Source organism: Sciurus carolinensis, chromosome X, assembly GCF_902686445.1.
Source record: "Sciurus carolinensis chromosome X, mSciCar1.2, whole genome shotgun sequence".
NCBI classification, from domain to species: Eukaryota; Metazoa; Chordata; class Mammalia; order Rodentia; family Sciuridae; genus Sciurus; species Sciurus carolinensis.
Window position 1 is genome coordinate 85611508 of NC_062232.1, and position 8700 is coordinate 85620207.

Sequence of the window (8700 nt, forward strand, 5' to 3'; positions counted from 1 at the left end):
GTTTCCACTCTACTGTTCTTCCTGCTCTTGTTCAATGGCTTCTGGTCATATTTTGAATAAAATTCAGTCAGGTACCATGACCTGGATCCCTTGCTTTTTTGGCATTCTTATCTTTCACACTTCTCCCCATCATGTATTCTCCAGGCACACTTGTCTTTTTTTTTTAAAAGGACTTATTTTATACTCAGGGCTGTGTCTTTTTATTATTTTATATTTTTTTAGTTATTTTATTTATTTATTTTTATGTGGTGCTGAGGATTGAACCCAGTGCCTCACACATGCTAGGCACGTACTCTATCACTGAGCCTCAACCCCAGCCCTACATTTATCTTTTTCCACCTTCTCAAACAAAGCAACCTCTATACCATTTCAAGGTCTTTGTAATACTGTCACTTTGATCTAGAATGCTCTTATGCTGATTTTTCTCAAGACAAAATCCTTAGGTCTCCTAAGTGTCTATTCCTCAGAAGGCCTTTTCTTGCTATTTTATGAGAAATAATTTCCTCCAATTCCTATATTCTATAACTCGCTCAGTGCCTTGATTTTTATTTTATTTTATTTTATTAACACTTACAACTTACCACTTACAAAATTTCCATTAATGTATTTTATTTTGTTTAATGTCAACATCGCTCACTAGGCCTAAAGCTCCATGTTTGTCCCCCTTGTTCACAGGCCCTATCATTATGCCTAACATACAGTAATCCATCAATAAATGATACTTGAACAAAAAATCTAAAATGTCAGGCATGACGACTTCCTTTAGTAGATTTTGGCCAGGCATGGTGGCGCAAGCCTATAATCCTAGTGACTTAAGAGGTAGGAGGATTGCAAGTAGGAGGATGAACTCAGCAACTTAGTGAGACCCTGTCTCTAAATAAAAATAGAAGGGGATGGGAATGTAGCTCAGTGATAGAACACCCCTGGGTTCAATGCCCAGTACTTGGAAAAAATAGATTTTGGATTTCTAGCTCAATGGAATCCATCAGGAGAAAAAAAAAAAAAAACAGGGAGGACATAGGAAACTTGGATCCTAAATTCAGCCTCCTAAGCAACAATCACTTACCCTTTGACCATCCCTGCTCCTAAGGAGATTCAGCATTGCTCAAGTGACTAATAGAAACTCTGAAATTCTGAAAAATAATCTAGAAATATGTTAATCTGTTCAGTTTTCTAGGGAAAAAAATTCTACAGCTTTCATTAGATTCTTATAGGGGTTCATGACCAAGAAAGTTTAAGAATCATTCACTGAAGGACTGATCCTTCCCTGGGAGTTGGGTCAGTCAGCATTCCTGAATTGCCCTAATTAAAGTGTAACTGGAGAACATAGTTAAAGCAACTCTTTCTGTAGGGCTTTTCTTGGAGCTATGACAGATTTCCCTGGTTTTGAGATACTTTTTGGTATTATCTAAAGTACCTTAAATCCTCCCTAGTCCTGCACTGCCATTACCCATGTTGACTTGATCACCCACTACCATGATGGCTATTTCCAGACTCTCCATGGATTCTAACTAGAGATGTGCCAGTATCCCAACCATACTAGTATCACCAGCCCATCTTTTTCTGGTTCACTTTTGTCAGGACTTTTCATTTCTCCTAGACTGATGGATAAGGTGAATTATTATGCCATTGGCAAAGAAAATAAAGCAGGAGTAGACAGAGAACTGATTCAAATGGAATTTGAATAGGACATTCAGACACCCAAGTAGAAACCACCAACGCTGACTCATTTATGTTTACTGCCTGGCCCCTGTGAGCAGAGTTTGTGTGAACTATGACTGAAAAGACTTGGGAAAATCCATCTGAAGACTGGAGGAGGAAGAAGATTGCTTGAAGAAGATCCAAAAGGAAAAGTTATGTAGGCGAGATCCTAAAGAGCGGCACACTGCAACAAATAATGGGAAAAGGTTTTCTCTAGTATGAAATAATGGACTAAGAAAATGAGAATGAGTGGAACAATTAGCACTGAATAAAATTAAGGAAAATTTCCAGTGTATATTTAGAGATAAGGACTCTCAGAGTTCAAAGGATGCCTGGGCCATCACCATTATTTTGAAGCTTCTTAATATATTAAAAGAAAATAATAGCAACAATTAAAAAGAAGTTTAAAACAGCAGGAAGTGTTTAAAATGTTTATATTTGACATATTGACACTTCTAACACCACTAAACCCTCCACATAATGTAATATATCCACAAAAGATTTAGAATGTAATCAATAATGTTCTTTGTGGCCTGTGGTTCAGTAATAACAAGTTTAAAGTTGTCTTATATATTTCATTTTCTTCATTCTAGTCATTTTATCTCTGGAACTCAAACTGGATTTCCCAGATGTACAATTTAATCTGAAGAAATCATTAAAAGTCTAAATAGAGCCCTTAAAGAATTTGAGAATTATTTGAAATGTTTCTTCCTTTTTAGACATGTGGAGCTTCTGCAAGAGTCGGTACAAAAAGTAAGAGAAACCAGGATAATAGTCTTTTTTCAGACTATTTTCACAAATATATATATATATTTGTGAAATATATATATTTGCGAAAATAGTACATAGGTTTTAAGATCTTAAAGCACCTTTATAAATCTGATAATTAAAACTAAATCTGGGGCTGAGGTTTGTGGCTCAGTGGTAGACCACTTGCCTAGCATGTGTGAGGCGCTGGGTTTGATTCTCAGCACTGCATATAAATACGTAAATAAAATAAAAGGTCCACTAACAACTAAAAAATTTTTTTTAATTAAATCTGGTAACTCGTTTTATTATAGGTGGGGAAACTCAGAGTTGGTGACTCCCCAAATTAATGTTACCAGTAGTTGCTTAGACCCGAGATCATAAACCACATACCCTTCAGAGTTTTCCAAATTTACATCATCACATAAATCACCTGGGGGTCTTGTGAAATACAGATAAATTCTGTCTGTTCCTATCATAATCTTGAGGAATCTGTATTTTAATAAGACCTCACAGAGAGATAAGTGCTATTATCAGGTAATTTTGGAAACATTTCCACTGGCTTAAGACTCACTGACAATTGACCCTCACAATCACCATAATCTATGACATTTCAAAGATTGGAAATATTCATACTTAATAAAATTGATTAGGCAGAGGGTTTTGAATAGTGAATGAAGGCAAAGTTGTGGACTTAGCTTTAATCATTTAATTTATGTTCAAGCTGAAACATTCCATCTTCTCAGCCTGTATTAAATTCTTCTGAGGCTGATTTTCATCAGGATTCTTTTTAACATTACATTACTTTTCCTTGAATTTTGGAGACATTTGTGCTGCAGGTAACCCAGTGTGTACTCAGAAACCTCTTTTCAAAGAATTTATACATTCCTCTATAAAGCTTGTCATTTGCCACTAAGACATCACCTTTGAATAAAGATTACTTCTACAAAAATAGAGCCTCACAGCTCACATTTTATAGATGAAGAAATGGACACTTGGAGAACCTAACTGACTCACTTATTTCGTGGCTGTTCAGCAGCAGGGCCAAAGCATAAACCTGTTCACTTGTCTTGTGCTGGTTGAATATCTGCTCCATCTGGGGAATGTACTCACTGATGATGATATGCAGATGCATAACACTTAGTCCCTGGTCTTGAGGAAGTTCATGTCTTCAGATTTCAAAATAAATCAGACAGCCTGAAGATTCTGAGCCACCACTAATGTTACTTGAAATGAATCAGAGCAAATTCCTTTTAATGTTGATTCCTCTATTTCTCAAGCCATTCCTTAGGACTGTTGCAGGAGATAGATTGCAAACTTCTATCCTAGAGACTTGTTTTTCTTGGTCTGCATTCTGATGTATAATTTTAAATTGTCAGTAAAAAATTGGGAGAGTTCACATTTAAAATCTAGATTACTGGATAATCTTAGAAAACAAAACAAAACAAAAAACCCTAAAGATCTGGCCTTACTCAACCAGTGTTTCCTTATGGCAATAATTCTCTGAGTTAAAGAGCTGCTGCCTATCTGTAATCCCAGTAACTCAGGAGGCTGAGGAAGGAGGATCACAAGTTCAAAGACAGCCTCAGCAACTTAGGCCCTAAGCAACTTAGTGAGACCCTGTTTTTGAATGAAATATAAAACAAAGGATTGGGGATGTGATGTGGCTCAGTGATTGTGTGCCCCCGGGGTTCAATCCTCAGTACCAAAACAAACAAACAAACAAACAAAAAAAAAAAACACTGCTGCCTACTTAACATGGGCTGGTGCTAGCTAATTCAACATAGTTCCTAATCAGCACCTTTCATTCGTTGTTACTGCCTACCCAATCCCTGAAGTATTTAAGTTTGCTAAGCCTGGCAATTAACTTCTGGAGCTAACTATTGTCTAAACTGTACCTAACGGCAGGTGGCAGCAGTAAGCTGTCATTATCATTTCTCCTATAAGTAGGAAAGATGTACTGTAGCACTGGATGACTTCAGGGGCTTTTCTTCTTTTCCTCTGAAAGCCCTCCTTAGCCCCTCTCCTCAAAAAAAAAAAAAAAAAAGCCTAAGGTCACTCTACTTAGTTAAGTCATGAGTTAAGTCATTTGATGAAGTAAGCTAAAAGAAAGAAAAAAGATTTCATAAGGCATGAATATAACAACTGACCATCAAAAATAATTAATTAATTAAAAATAATAAATAAAAAATACTGAAGTGGAAAGATAGGGCATGCTGATTAGGGAACCTGTTCTTTATAGTATAAGAATTAACTCAAAATGGATCATAGACCTGAATTTAAGAGCTAATATTTTTTTGTGGGGGAGGGTTACTGGGGTTTGAACTCAGGGCTACTCCGCCATTGAACCACATCCCCAGCCCTATTTTGTATTTTATTTAGATACAGGGTCTCACTGAGTTGCTTAGTGCCTCGCTTTTGCTGAGTCTGGCTTTGAACTCACCATCCTCCTGCCTCAGCCTCCCAAGCAGCTGAGAAGAGCTAAAATTTAGAACTCTGAGAAGAAACACGTAAATCTTTCTGACTTTGAATTAGGCCATGGTTTCTCAGATATGACACCCAAAGCACAATAACAAAAGAATTAAAACAGATATATGGGACCTCATCAAAATATAAATGTTTTGTGCTGCAAAGTACACCATCAAGGAAAGGAAGAGGCAAACTGAACAATGGGAGATCTTTTCAAATCATATATCTCAAAAGGGACTTTACAGAATATATAAAGTACTCTTACAATTGAATAATAAAAATTACCTAATTTAAAAAAATAATTTCCATCTGAATAGAAGTTTATCCAAAGAAGACATACAAATAGGTAATAAGCATATACAAAGATGCCCAACCTCATTAGTAATCAGGGAGATACAAATCAAAACCACAATGAAATACCACTTCACTCCCCACTGGTTGGATAAAATTTAAAAAGGCAAATAATAACAAGTCTTAGAAATTATTTAAACAAATTGGAACCTACATACATTGCTGATGGAATAGCAAACAGTGCAGCTGCTTTGGAAAACAGTTTGACAATCTTTCAAAATGGAATCCAGCCATTCTTCTGTCATGTATATAGCCATAAGAAATGAAAACATGTTTATACAAAACTTGTACATGAATATTACTAGCAACATTACTAATAGTAGCCAAAAGGTAGAAACAACCAAATGTCCATTAAATGGTGAATTGATAAACAAATATGGTACAGTCATACAATGGAATGTTATTCAGTCATAAAAAACAATGAAATTCTTGCACATGCTACAACATGGATGAACCATGATTATGCTAAATGAAATAATCTGTTACAAAATAATTACATTTATATAAAATGCCCATAATAGGTAAATATATCAACAGAAAGTAGATTAGTGGTTGCTGAGGATGCGGGGGTTGGGGACAGGGAGAAGTAATAGTGGGTCCTAATGGGTATGAGGTTTCTTCTCAGAATAATGGAAATATTCTGAAATTAGATCATGGTAGTAGTTGCACAATTGAGTGAATATACTAAAAATAACTAAATTATACATTTTAAAGGGTTCATTTTATGGTATGTGAGTAACATATATCTCAACAAAGTTATTTTATAAAAAGGTAGTTAGATATTAGTCCTTTGTAATGCTTCAGGAGCAACTGTAAGAAAGTCTGATTTTTCACATTGAGGGACTATGGTTTAGTGTGTTTATATAGGCGTTGGGGTGTGAGTTAAAGCAGCCATAACTATAAGCCCCATCCCCTCTTCTGGCTTCTAGAGGACAAACAACTGGGGGAGAGAACTACCAGCATAAGGCAAAGTAGAGAAATTGGAGAGAAGGAGACCAAAGAAAACCATAGCCTGGGATACAAACTATCTTTACTCCCAATGGTTGGGAAAAATCAGGTCATTGAGCTTCTGTATATCTTTGCAAGAGGATCAAAAATGAACCTGATTAAATAATCTCCTAACAGGTACAGAGCATGGAAAAAAAGCTCAAGTTTCAGCTAGGCAAGAGATAGGTGCAGTAGGTAGGTCTTTTTTTTAGGGCTTGTTTGACTAGAATTTTCTCATTTCATGCTAAATCCATTGCAGGTGACATACACATGAAAGAGAGAGGGAGAGAGAGAGAGAGAGAGAGAGAGAGAGAGAGAGAGAAGAGAGAGAAGAGAAAGGAAGTAGGGAGAGAGACAAAGAGGAAGAACTCAAAATTTCATGGTGGCCAAATTTATAATTTGCTGGAGAAAATGATAGCAAAACTCTTAGCAGGCTCCAGCAAAGCTAAGCCTAAAACATCAAGATTCTCAGTCACCCAGGCTGCAAACCCTGTTGTTGAATGGATATCTTCCCTCTTCTGGGCTCTCATCCATATCTAGATAGGCTTCATAGTTTGTTGGTTTATTTTTCTCACCTAATGTACCACACACCTGTCCATTTATTTTCAATCCTATTATGACTCTATTAGACCAGGTGCTAATCAATTCATGCCTGAAAAACAACATGAACTAACTAATGGGGAGAAAATATAAGTGTCAGTTTAAGAGTTAAATAACTGTAAATTTCCTTTTAGAGGAGGAATCTGTGTTTGTTTTAGTTACACACTTTGGTTGGTCATTTTGATTGCTCAAAGATTACCCTTGCAGCATGGTTAGAATAAACCTGGAACTAAGCTCTGTTTGAGAAATTAACAGTAATGGCTTAGTTAGAGGATTTGTAATCCTAGGGAACATAGGGAGAAAATCAAAGGAGAGAGACGGAGAATTGAGCAATATCAGGAGAACTCATGCCCTTGTGTAATGGCTAAGTGATTTTTAAGGTGAAGAATGTTCAATATTTAATTTTGTTTGGTGTGGCACTGCAAAGAGTCCATCCTTCAGTAAAATCTGTGTGAACACAGCTACTGGTAGTACATGTAGATGTAGAGGAAAGAGGGAATAGTAGGATAACACTGCAGAAAGGAATCATACCAAAGAGGCATGAAAAGGGAATGAGAACACAGTGGAAGTAGAAACTCATAGATGGGGCAACCAGAAGAAACATAAGCATGTAACCTTCTGCAGAATCTCCTAAATTCTAAAGGGCATGGTAACACCAGCAAACCAGAGAGCTTGAGGTCATGCAGGACTTGAAATTTAAATCAAACTACCATTTATTACTGGATGCTTCCTTACTGTACTTCATCTTTTCCCATACTTTTCCTCATGGTTTGTGTCCTGTGAAGTATTGTCATCATTCACAGGTTTTCTTATGTTATGTCCTCCTTTTGCGTTCCATCACAGAGAAGTCCTGGCAGATATCTGAGGGAGGGGGTTCTGATACATACCAAAGTTTGAAAATCTTGGCTGTAGGAGATCTGTAAATGATTTCCTACATTTGTTTGTGCCTTACCCATTCTTTCCTTCTTTACTTGTGCTTTTCTTTTCCTTTTTCCATTATTTATTTCTACAGAAGACAAGATCTATCTTCCTTTCAGAGTTTGGCTTTACTCTTTCCTTGAGATTGATCTTTTTTTAGCCACCCCCTGAAACATACCTTAAATCTTTAGATTACTCCCCCCACGCGCGCGCGCACACACACACACACACACACACACACACACACAAATATACAAACATTTTCTGCTTTGACATCTTGAAAGGGGAATAGGATTCATATTTCATCAATTATTCCTCTTATCATATTTCTAATTACTTTAGGAACAGGAATCTGCTTAGCCCCTATAAACCTCTTCCAAATTTCCAAACTATTAAGAAATTAATTTCATTTCTTGCCATAGCATGATCACAGATGTTTGTAAATTTCACTCTATTTTGAAAAATTTTGTTCTTTCATATAATTCCTATCAATCTTATAGGCATCTTTAATTTTTAGTAAAGTGTAAACTGGATTGATAGTATGAATTTCAATCGGTTTTTCCAATCCTTTATCATACTAATATTAACCACCTGGCTTCACAGATCACTTTGATTATTTCCCTTCCTCAGAACATTTGAAAATCTCTCTCCAATCCCTGAATTTTTAAAATACTTTGGAAGAATACATTACTTTTCCTGCTATAGATTTTTTTCATGGACATGTGCATTCTTCACAAATTAGATATTTATTCCTTCAAATACATAGCTCATATTACAATCTTGAGTAGGTAAAAGAAACCAGCTTGGGTCTCTGTTTTCTTCTTTGTAAAAGATGACTGAAACCAAGGCTCTAAAAAGGGTTTTCTAGGTAGTCTATGCTTACAGGGGACTGAGGAATAAGACATCAGGATTGGTTACTAGGAACAA